General features: G+C 42.2%; 1 pseudogene; it reads left to right on the top strand.

The window, feature by feature from the left end:
* Positions 1-184: 184 nt before the first annotated feature.
* Positions 185-11,254, top strand: LOC119921318 (annotated as a pseudogene).
* The last annotated feature ends 1,160 nt before the right edge of the window (positions 11,255-12,414 follow it).

Here is a 12,414-nt window from a genome sequence, read left to right as displayed (position 1 = left end):
GTGTATGTCAACTTTTCTCCTACTGATATTTTCTTACGTTGTCATCTGTCGCTCCCTGAGGACTCACAGTTCTGTGGGGAGACAGAAAGCCCTCTCTACCTGTGTCTACCACATTGTTGTAGTCGTTTTGTTCTTTCCATGTATTTTCATGTACATGAGGCCCATGTGCACTCTCCCCATGGACATGTCGATGACCATATTTTACACTATCATCATCCCCATGTTGAACCCAGTCATCTACACCGTGAGAAACGTGGAGGTGAAAAATGTCATGAAGAAGCTATGGAGCAAGAAAGTGAAAATAATGATGGCATTTGCTAAGCACTTACTATGTGGGAAGGACTGTTCTAAACACTGGGGAGGGATACAAGGTGATCAGGTTGTCCCACGTGAGGCTCACAGTCTTAATCCCCATATTACAGATGAGGTAACAGAGGTTCAGAGAAGTTAAGTGATTTGCCCAAGGTCACACAGCAGACATGTGGCATAGCCGGGAATAGAAACCATAACCTCTGATTCCCAAGCCTGTGCTCTTGCCGCTAAGCCATGCTGCTTCTCAAATGAAAAGAATTCTTTCATTCACGCAAGCAGCTGGGTGACGAGAGGGTTGACCCAGGAGATTGAGAAGGGTCAGAAATTGTTTGTCGGGTCCAGATCATCTGGGGCATGAACATACAAGTCAGGGCTCATTCTGGGCACAGATACGGGGGAAGAATAAATAAACCCAAATCTCTGAATGGAGGCAGGGTTGTCTTTCCACAAGCCATTTATCTTGTCTCCTTTTGGTGTAGTTAGGAACATTACCATGTTAACTGTCTCTTCTTGGGGTCCATTTCATGTCCTCCCCTCCCTCCTCCCTTAAGATGCCCCCAGGCATCTAGCTAGGGCCAGCAGATTGTAAGCTGGAACAGTAATGTTCTTAGTCTTTATAAAGAGGGTTGGCCAGGCACGCCCTTTCATAATGGGACATACTGAAGGCTCCTCTAATACTATCGAAGTTTTACTGGCAAGACATGTTGGCTCAAAACTCTGTAAGACTGAACCAGACCATCCTGTGCCTTATATCTTAAGTATCTCAGTAATAATAATATTGATATTTTGTTAAGCGCTTACTATGTGCCAAGCACTATACAAAACACTGAAGTAGGTACAAGGTCATCAGATTGGATACAGTCTAGTGGCAGCTTACTTGCTGTGTCCTGATCTTGTCTACCTCACCTCCATCTCCTTTTCCACGTCGTCATCCCCCCCTGCCGCCCCAGTTCGGAACTCCCTCCCACCTCCAAATTTGCCAGACCATCATGCTGTTCACCTTCAAAGCGTTTTTAGAATCACATTTTCTTCAAGAGGCCTTCCCTGGTTAAGCCCTCTTTTCCCCTACTCTCTCTCCCTTCGGTGTTGTCTAAGCATTTGGATCTGAGACCTTTGGACATTTGATATTTACCCCACTCCCAGCCCCAAAACATTGTATACATGTCTATAAATTTATTTGTTTATATTAATGTCTTGCTTCCTCTCTTAGACTGTAAGCTCGTTATGGGCAAGTACTGTATCTACTCTGTCTATTGTGTTTGGAGTATTGTATTTTTCCAAGCACTTAGAACAGTGCTCTGCATATAGTAAGCACTCAGTAAATACTATTGATCATATGATTATTAAGATGATCCTGGGGGCTTCTCTTCTAACCTGCCCTGGGTCGGTTGGGCCAGGAAAGACTCAGACACCAGCAGCAATTCTTCCACAAATTTTAGAATGTCGGGAAGGCTATGAAGGTTACTGTTGTTGTGACTGTTGGTCTCTGAGCCATGAGGAGCAAGTAGCTCTGCTTCTCTGGGTACAGAACTTATTAGTCTTGGGAAACTCCATGTGAGGTTGAGTGATGGGCTGTAAAATTCAGCAAAACAGAACAATAACAACTATCCCTTATGCTTGACTTAACCAGATCACACAGTTTCCGAATTTTCTCAATTGTCTCAATGCTTTAACCACAAAGACTAGGACTCTATTATGAAGAACTTGCAATATAATTTGGACATGATCGCAAATACCTTGGAAACTAATTCGCTGTTAGGATCAAAACACTCAATCGTACAGCAATAAAAGAGCTAGGGCCCCCTGTGCATCACACACTGCGATGTGCATGATGTTTTGGGTCCCCCCAGTGGAGACCAAAGCAGTCGGTCAAAAACCTTTCACCTACCGTTGTGGGTTGGGACCACCAACTCTGTTATATTGTATGTTCCCAAGTGCTCTGCACACAGTAAGCACTCAATAAATGCAATTGATTGATTGATAGGATCTCCCACCCATGCCTCCTACAGCATCAATATGTAAATGGTGCCGTTTATACTGAAACAAAGCACCGTTTATATAGAAATCACAAACCAAAAATGCCCCAGAGCAGAACCATGATTTTTTTTCACACTTTTAGCATTTAATGTTTTTATTTCTTGTCTCTCCCTTATATTGGCCACTGAACCATTTTTCATAAAAATATTTCCATAAAAGTAATTTGAATCTAATTCTAAGACGTTAGAGCTAAATGGCTAGGGATATGGATTTTATCTCGATCAATTGATCAGAGGAAAACACAGTGTGACTGCTTTTTTTTGCAAACTTTATCCAGGGGGACACAAGGCTAGTCTTGAGAGGCTGAGGGCTTGGTTAATCATTAGGTGCCCAAACGTTCAAAGGAATCCCTTTTAAGCAGCTCTTGTAATTGGAGGAGAAAAATATGTCCAACTAGTCCACTGAAGGGCAGACACTACAGTAGTGTAAATCCAGTGAGTTGTATAGAGGAAACTCCTCCTTATGTTAGAATACCTAATGTGCAGAGACAGGCTGAAGGTGAAGCTGCTGAACCATCAACTGGACACTCTAAAGAACTATTTCCGAAGAGATCATCGGGTTTTTGAGAGAAAACACTTGAGCCACGGCTGTAGGGGGATATTGGTAATCCAGGGAAAATGTACTAAAATCTGCCAGAGGTTTCTGAAAATCTGTGCTTCTAACATGAAGATATTTTTTTCCCCAAGGGCAGATTCTAGACAAATCCAGGACAGAGTACATTGTTTTACAAATCTCAGTTAGATGCCCACCCAGAAACTGGAAAGGAGGAGCTGGGTAGTGCCCCTGAGGTAGTATCAGGAAGGTGCAGCTGGAATTCTTTTCTTTCTCGATTATATCTTGGGTTTTCCCAGGCCTTCTTGAAGGACCTCATCAATTTAACCAGGCCTGTAGCATGGACTAAGAGAAAGACCATAGGACTGGGAGTCATGAAACCTGAGTTCTACTCTTCGCTTTGTCACTTGTTTGCTGTGTGACCGTGAGCAGGTCACTTAACTTCTCTGTGTCTTAGTTTCCTCAACTCTAAAATGGGGATTAAATACCTGTCCTCGTTTCTTCTTAGATTTTAAGCTCCATATGGGACAAGACTGTGTCTACTATCTTGTATCTACCCCAGTGCTTAGAACAAAATCGCACTTTACAAGTACTATTGTTATTCTTATTCTTCTTATTGATCATGTAATCAGCCTTTCATCTGATATGAGTAGCTTAACTGAGCAAGCAATCTAACTGAGCTAATCAGTACTTTTATTACCATCAACAAAGTTTTTTTTTCCATTCCTATTTCACTCAAATAAATTAAAATAAAACACTTGATTCTTAGTTACCTATTGTGTAGTGTATATTTAGACTCTCTATAAGAAGGAAGAAGTGAACTTCTACTTGTAAGGGAGGTGAAAATATCACAGTTGGTACTCAATAAATATCAACAGTTTACAGGGGAAGAACAAACACCTGGACTAGGGAAATCTCTCTGGAAGTGCGTGTGTGGTGGGGGTGGGGGCGGTGTTGAATAATGAGCCACTAATCTTTTTTTGTTCCTCAGAAGCTGTTCAGCGATTTTCCGAGATGTTCTTTGGATCAAGATTATCAAAGACTCTTTTCCCAGTCCTAATCTCACACCTATGCATGCAACTGGAAGACAGTTCGGGAATTTTATTTTATTGGAAGAAAAAGAAAGAAAAATCACAAACCATAAGTGTACTTGGCATGTGTTTGTGCTTGTTCTCTTATGAATTCATATGTGTAAATGTATAAATAATCGATAATATTTATTGGTGCTTACTTTTGTGCAGAGGACTGTATTAAGCGCTTGGGAGATACAATACAATAGAGTTGGAAAACATGTTTCCTGTATCCTTGCACAGAATGAAAATAATAAAGTTAGGGATTCAGAGAAGTTATGGAAGCATTTTAAGGACCTGGTCTGGGAACCTAACTAATCTGGTGATGTTGAGGGGTAAAGTGTGTGCCTTGCTAATGCACAACGCACCATGAGAAATAATGATTTCTGGGGCCTTCCCCTTATTGAGCATAAAGCCATATTTTCTTTCTGCTATCACGTTGAGTACAGTGGAAGCATGTTTCAAATTAATGCCGGTGGCTTCAGTGGAAAAGCAGGCTGATGAACCAAAGGAATTTTTCTTCTTGGCAATAAGGTTTTGCTCTTGAGAAACCACAGGATTCTATTGAAATTTTCTGTTGATTCCCCCACTTCCTTGATAGTCCCCAAGCATGCACAGCTTCTCCTCTTCACAGATAAGATGGGGGTGAGAGTGGAAGAGGCTAATGGTGATGGAATTTGGTCATTGGAGCTAAGAGAAAGTGGAGGGAACAAAGTGTTGGCAGAAAATTGCTCGTTAAAGGGGAAGGGAAGAGGACAGTTGGAATTTTGAAAGAGAAGGATTTTTTTCATTGCTGAATTGGAAGTGATCACCGGTGGTCATTGAGTCCATCCCCCTGCTTCCAGGAAGGTTTATCCTTTCATTTCAGATAGAGAGGTGAGAAGCAGCGTGGCTCAGTGGAAAGAGCATGGACTTGGGAGTCAGCGGTCTTGGATTCTAATCCCAACTCCACCACTTAGCTGTGTGACTTTGAGCAAGTCACTTAAATTCTCTGTGCCTCAGTTCCCTCATCTGTAAAATGGGGATTAAGACTGTGAGTCCCACGTAGTACAACCTGATCACCTTATATCTTCCTCAGCGCTTAGAACAGTGCGTTGCACATAGTAAGAGCTTAACAAATACCATAATTGATAATAATAATAATAATAATAATAATAATAATATTGATAATAATAATAATAATGACATTTATTAATTAAAGCATGAGAAGTAGCATGGCCTAGTGGAAAGAACATGGGCCTGGGAGTCAGAGGAGTTGTGTTCTAAACCCAGATCCTTCACTTGGCTGCTGTGTGACCTTGGGCAAGTCACTTAACTTCTCCATGACTCAGTTCTTCTGTTCTCCCTCCTACTTAGACTGTGAGCCCCATGCAGGATAGGGACTGTATCCAACATAATCCATTTACGTCTACCTTAGTGCTCAGAATGGTGTTTAACACATAATAGACACCTAACAAATACCATTAAAATAATTGCATTTTTCCCAGGATCCAAGGTGGAAATTCAAGTTCTGTGTTTTAAGATGTGCTCTCAAGTTCATTCATTAATTCGTATTTATTGAGCGCTTACTGTGTGCAAAACACTGTACTAAGCGCTTGAGAAGTACAAGTTGGCAACATATAGAGACGGTCCCTACCCAACAGCTGGCTCACAGTCTAGAAGGGGGAGATAGACAACAAAACAAAACATATTAACAAAATAAAATAAATAGAATAAATATGTACAAGTAAAATAAATAAATAGAGTAATAAATATGTGCAAACATATATATACATATATATATATATATATATAGGTGCTGTGGGGAAGGGAAGGAGGTAAGACGGGGGGGATATTGTGCATAATCCCCTAGGTACTAAATTTTAGTTCATTTTCTTTTTTATTTTTGTCGGGGGAGAAGTGATGAATTGTTGGTCACCATCCCCTTGATATATTTCATGCACTTGAAGAAAATTGTACTTTAATATGCAACTCTCCCCAATTCCTACAAAGTAGATTATCTTCAACCACAATTCCCATTTAACTAACTTAAATTCCATTTTAGTTACTGGATCTAGCATTTGATACTGAAACTGTCAATGAGAGGTACTCACATTTTCTTAAGTTAAAGAAATGTTCTGGGGTAGACGATTGAAAGTGTTCATGCTAATTTAATTAAATCAATTGTTGACACCTACCTCTTGTCTTTCTTCTTATATTAGCTGAATCTCACTTGTTGCACAGTTGAATATATCTATTGAAAATCTAGATTTTGAAGGAATGGAAAATATTTCAATTAGAAATAAAATAAATAATCAAACTCCTGGTTCGGTTCAATTGCTTTTGTGATGATAATAAACTCGATTTTCCCTAATCTAGAGTGTGAAGCCACCTGTCTTACATTAATAATGTGGTACTTTCAAGGACTTCAGTGTGGGAGTTTTCTCTGCTCCAAGTGCAGGATAGAGTAGTGCATCCTTGGTTCATTGTTCTACTTGGAAACACACCTGGGAGAGGCCCAAGGGCAGCATATGCTCCCTCCTCTGTGACATCTCCTCAGTCAAGTTAAAGAGTTGTGTGGGGAGGGAGAGGAGTGGATGGAAGAGAAATGACTGTTGTGTGGATAGAGATTCTCCTCTTGGAGAATCTACAAGGGGTAAAATGGAGTGGCAGAGGAGGGGAGTTTCTCTCATGCTTTTGGGGGTGCATGGCTGGCCTCCAGAGAATGGTAGGCAGGAGAGTGGAGTTCAACAGAAATGATAATGTTACCACCAATACAGACCACCAAAAGTCACATTCTGTGGAGCTAGAGGATATCCTGACCTCATAGTTTTGAAGGTGTTGCAAAGATTTCAGAAGGCCGCTAAGAGGAATTGCCAGCCAGCATAGATGCTCAGGAACTTCTGCTAAGTGATGCTTAAGGCTCAACTTCTAAACCCTGATTGTGTAATTCATTCCAACTGCTTAGGAACTCTGATCAAAGTATGTGGGACTTAGGTCACTGATGTAGCTATGCCTTCAGCTGACAATGTCCAAAAAATATCAGGGAAAAAGATAACTATTTGTACTTTGACCTGTACATAAAACTGGAAAGTGTTTGATTAATACCCTTTGGTATCTTACCGTTTGGCAAGTCTGCTTTAATTTAGAGTTCTGTTGTTTGTTCTTTGATCATTTCGATTACTCTCCTTGGGGCATTTTGAGATGATGTAATTCCAAACTGGAAGCCATATTTGTACCTTCTTATATTATGACTTAGCTATCTATTTTCTACCTTTCAACTCTATAACTTTTTACTTAGTTTGCGTCCACAGTGACTTGTCCAGGCCATGAAAAGGATGATGGTAGGTTAGTAATTATCCAGAACATTATATGATAATTATGGTATTTGTTAAGTGCTTACTATGTGACAAGCGCTGTTCTAAGCACTGGGGTAGATTCAAGGTGATAAGGTTGTCCCACGTGGGGCTCAAAGTCTTCATCCCCATTTTACATATGAGGTAACTGAGGCACAGAGAAGTTAGTTGACTTGCCCAAGGTTACATAGCAGGCAGGTGGTGGAGCTGGAATTAGAAGCCATGTTCTCTGACTCCCAAGCCCTCAGTTTTTCCACTAAGCCACACTATATATGTGTTTGTGGGTTGGTCAATATGAATTATAAGTGCTGCTGATAAAACTGGCAGGATTTTGGACATGTCACTCATATTGTCTGAATCTCAGAGTCCACACCTGCCCAAATGGGAGCAGTAATGCTTGTCCCACTTCTACGTCTCAGCCCTGTTAGTTTTACTGATCGAGTGCAAATAGTCGTAGTACATATCGATATGGTGTTTATAACTGTCGCTCTCTTTGCAGGTAAACCAGGTGTCATTGCTGCACCCAAAACTCCCTTGCCCTGAAGAGATGGAAAAATCAAAACAACGTGACTGAATTCATTTTACTGGGTCTCACATAGAGCCCCGGTATGAAGAAGTTATTCTTTGTTGTGTTTCTCAGTTTGTTCATTGCAACTCTGGTGGAGAATCTGCTCACTGTGGTAATGATAACCTCCAGCTCGACTCTGGTGTCCCCTATGTATTTCTTCCTCACTTACCTGTTCTTAATCGATGCCTTCGACTCCACTTCCATCACGCCCAATTTGTTCGTAGTTCTGCTGTGTGTGTGAAAAACCATCCCCTTCAATCGATATATGGCTCAACCCTTTAATGAATATTCGTTTGCCTGGGTTGAGATTATCCTTCTCTTGTCCATGGCCTACTACCGATACGTGGCCATCTGTAACCCCGTGCACTACATAACCATTATGAGGCAGGCTGTGTGCAGCCTGTTGGTGGGGGTGGCTCAGGGTGGGGTTTTTCTTCACGCAACCCTGTAGATTCTCTTTATGTCGCCTTTACCTACTGTGGTCCCATTGTGATCGATCACTTCATGTGCGATCTGTTCTCTTTGCTCAAACTCGCCTGCAACGACACTCATATCTTAGGTCTGCTAGCGGTGGCCAACAGACAGGTGATGTGCACATTCAGCTTTTTCGTTTTGGTTGTTTCTTACATCGTCATTTTCTGCTCTCTGAAAACTCAGAGTTCTGCAGGGAGATGCAAAGCCCTTTCTGCTTGCGTCTCCCACGTCATTGTTGTGATTGTATTCTTTCCCCCCTGCATTTTCACATTCATAAGACCCGTGACTACCTTCTCAATAAATGTCATTGGATATATTTTTTACAACCATCCCTCCTGTATCAAAACCCACGGTTTACACCGTGAGGAACACATAGGTGAAAAATGCCATAAGGAAGTTATGGAGCCCTAAAGCAACTTCAGTTTGCAAATCGTTGGCCTGGGTGAAAATGATTATACTTATTCAAGTTAGAAAATTTATGTTGGTAGTTTTAGGAAAATGGCAATATTACTCGTGTAATTTGCCTTTTGGTGCTAATAAAATTGGGGCTGCACTGATTCCCAGAATAAGAGCACTAGGGGTCTTCTTGTGTCTGCTTCAGAGAGAAGCAGAGTGGCTTAGTGGAAAGAGCACGGGCTTGGGAGTCAGAGGTTATGGGTCCTAATCCTGGCTCTGCAATTTATTAGCTGTGTGACCTTTGGCAAGTCACTTGACTTCTCTGTTCCTCAGTTACCTCATCTGTAAAATGGGGATCAAGACTGTGAGCCCCTCGCGGGACACCCTGATTACTTTTTATCTACCCCAGCACTTAGAACAGTGCTTGGGAATGTAGCAAGTGCTTAACAAATACTGTTGTTATTATTATTTTTATTATTCTCATGCTGTTAGCTAGTGGATCCCTTAGCATCACTACTCTCCCCAAAAAACTGTATTAAAATCACATATCCTCCACATCTCTTCCCTGATCAATCTCTTTTCTGCTACTCTCTCTCCCTTTTGCATCCCCCAGGCACTTGGATCTATACCTTTTAAACACTTGATATTCACCCCACCCTCTGCTCCACAGCATGCATGTACATATCCATAATTTAATCTCATGTCCACCTCCCCATCTAGACTGCAAATTCCTTGTGGGTAGGGAGTGTCACTTCCATGTTGTACTCCCACAGATGCTTAGCACCGTGGTTTGCACACAGAATGTGTCGAATAAATGCTATTGATCGATACCAAGCAAGACCAGATAGCAAAGATGATTGTCACAGAGAGCATATCCATGCATTGGCTGATTAGTCAATAGCATTTATTGAATGTCTACTGTGTGCAGATCCCTGTACTAAACACTTGTGGAGGGAGTTTGCAGTCATGAAAATACATTACGTGTATGAGAAAGAAGGAAAAGAGATATAGGTGCATGAGTTAACGCTTAAATAATAAAGCATGTGAATATAAGTACAATGAGAAATTGAGATGAAGTGCTAAAGTGGACCAGGAGAGCTGAAATGCCTTTTGGAAGGGGATATAGCTTCTCAAGAGAGAGCCAGCGCTCAACCCATACTGTGGTCTTTTTGTACTTCGTCATCCTCTATGACGTCCTCTTATCAGGAAGAGATTTGTTGTCTTCCCTCCCATCAACATTATCCAATTCCTTGGGACCATGTGAACCACCTTCCACTGACACCTCCAACTACCCAAGTCCAAAACACAACTCCTTCTCTTCCAATTCAAATCCAGACAGGACACTTGTTTTCTTCATTTCTTTCTTTGTTTTGTGTTCTACTGATATTTCTTCATAAACGTTTGCTATGTGCCAAGTATTGTACTATGCGCTGGGGTGGATTCAAAAAAATCTCCTTGGACACAGTTCTGTCTCACCTGGGACTCTCAGCCTTCACCTTCTTCTCCTTAACAGATGAGATAACCGAGGCCTCCAGAACTCTTTCATTTATTCGTTCATTCATTCATTCATTCAGTTGTATTGATTGAGCTCTTACTGTATGCAAAGCACTGTCATCAGCATTTGGGACAGTAAACTATAACAATAAACAGACATTTTTCCGGCCTACAGTGAGTTCACAGTCTAGAGGGAGAGACAGAGGAAGAAAGAAAGAAAAATAAAGAAAAAGAAAGACAGAAAGAAAGAAAGAAAGAACTAACGAAAGAAAGAAAGCAAGAAACACAGACAGAAAGAAAGAAAGAAAGAAAGAGAGAAAGAAAGAAAGAAAGAAAGAAAGAAATCACTAAATTACAGAGAGTTGACAGACCATCTTGAGGAGAACCGGTCTTAGAGCTCTATCCTGTAGATCAAGCTGCTTTTCTTTCCAATCACTGTAGATCGTACCACGGTTCTTCCTGTCACACAAGCCTGATTCTTTGTGTGTGTGTGTGTGTGGGGGGGGGGTGTTTGACTCAATCGGTCAGTCGATCCCTCATTCGTATTGATTGACTGCATTCTGGGTGTAGATCTTTGTACTAAGCTCTTGGAGGGGTACAGCACAACAGTATACCAGACACGTTACCTGGCCACAACGAGCATTTAAGTGTCCAGGAAGCGAGAGAGACCTTTAGGAATAACTGGATTACTAGTACAGACGGACGTGGTGGGACGCTGGGGTTTGTGGGGAGGGGCTCAGCGGACCTCAGCACGGCCACAGCTATGTGCAACGAGTCCATGTGACAAACTAAATAAAGGTCTTAGGCGCCTTCTGCGCAGCTCCGCTGCAACGGCCACTAGCCTAGCCGAGAGGCACAATGGGACTGGTATTTTGGGAGGCAAAGGCGAAAGCTGTGATGAGAGAGGCAAAGACTACAACTCTCAGAAGTCTTTGGGCCTCGAGCCTACACTAAATCCCCTTTTCCAGGGTCTGAATGGCTGGGCGGTGCCCGGGCTGGGCTACATAAGGACCTGACAGAGAGGGCGGGGATGGACTAATGAGGGTTCTGTCCTGTGGGAAGATCATGGGGAGGGCCAAGGGCAGCTGCTTGGACCAGCTCAGAGCAGGATCAGGCCGCTGAAAGGATGATGTATAATCCCACACTTTTTAAACGTTTTCTTCGTTTCTTTCTGTGTTTTTCTTCTGCTGTTATTTTCATTCATCCCATCATTCATTCAATCGTATTTATTGAGCACTTACTGTGTTAAGAGCACTGACCTAAATGCTCGCAAAGTATAATTCGGCAACAGATAGAGACAATCACTACACAACAACCGGCCACAGTCTAGAAGGGGGAGACAGAGAACAAAACAAAACAAATACACAAGCATCAATAGTATTAAAGTAGATAAATAGAAATATATATATATATGTATACATCACTGATGAAACAAGTAGCATAATAAATATGTAGAAATATACACAAACGCTGTGGGACGGGGAAGGAGATAGAGCAGATAGAGAGAGTAGGGGCAATGGTGAGGGGAGGAGGGGCAGAGAAAAGGGGGGCTTAGTCTGGGAAGACCTACTGGAGGAGGTGAGCTCTCAGTAGGGCTTTGAACGGGGTAAGAGAGCTAATTTGGCGGATGTAAGGACAGAGGGCATTCAAGACCAGAGTTAGGACGTGAGCCAGGGGTCTACGGTGGGACAGATGAAAACGAGGTACAGTGTGGAGGTTAGCAGCAGAGGAGAAGAGTGTGCGGGCTGGGCTGTAGAAGGACAGAAGAGATGTGAAGTAGGAGAGGGCAAGATGATGGAGAGCTTTAAAGCCAAAAGTGAGGAGTTTTTGCTTCATGTAAAGGTTGATAGGCAACCCTGGAAGTTTTTGAGCAGGGGATAAAAGCGAGGGGGGTAGGGGGAGGGAAGTGACATGCCCAGAGCGCTTCTTTAGAAAGATAATCCGGGCCTCAGAGTGACGAATAGACTGAAGCGGGGAGAAACAGGAGGATGGGAGGTCTGAAAGGTTGCTGATGCAGTACTCCAGTCGGAATATGAGAGATTGTGCCAACAAGGTAGCGGTTTAGATGGAGAAGAAAGGGCAGATCTTGACGATGTTGTGAAGGTGAGAACAGTAGGTTTTGGTGACGGATTAGATTTGTGGGGTGAAGGAAAGCGTGGGATCAAGGATGACACCA

This window comes from Tachyglossus aculeatus (genome assembly GCF_015852505.1).
Source record: "Tachyglossus aculeatus isolate mTacAcu1 chromosome 12 unlocalized genomic scaffold, mTacAcu1.pri SUPER_6_unloc_2, whole genome shotgun sequence".
In the NCBI taxonomy this organism is placed as follows: domain Eukaryota; kingdom Metazoa; phylum Chordata; class Mammalia; order Monotremata; family Tachyglossidae; genus Tachyglossus; species Tachyglossus aculeatus.
This window is presented reverse-complemented; position numbering and strand designations above follow the sequence as displayed.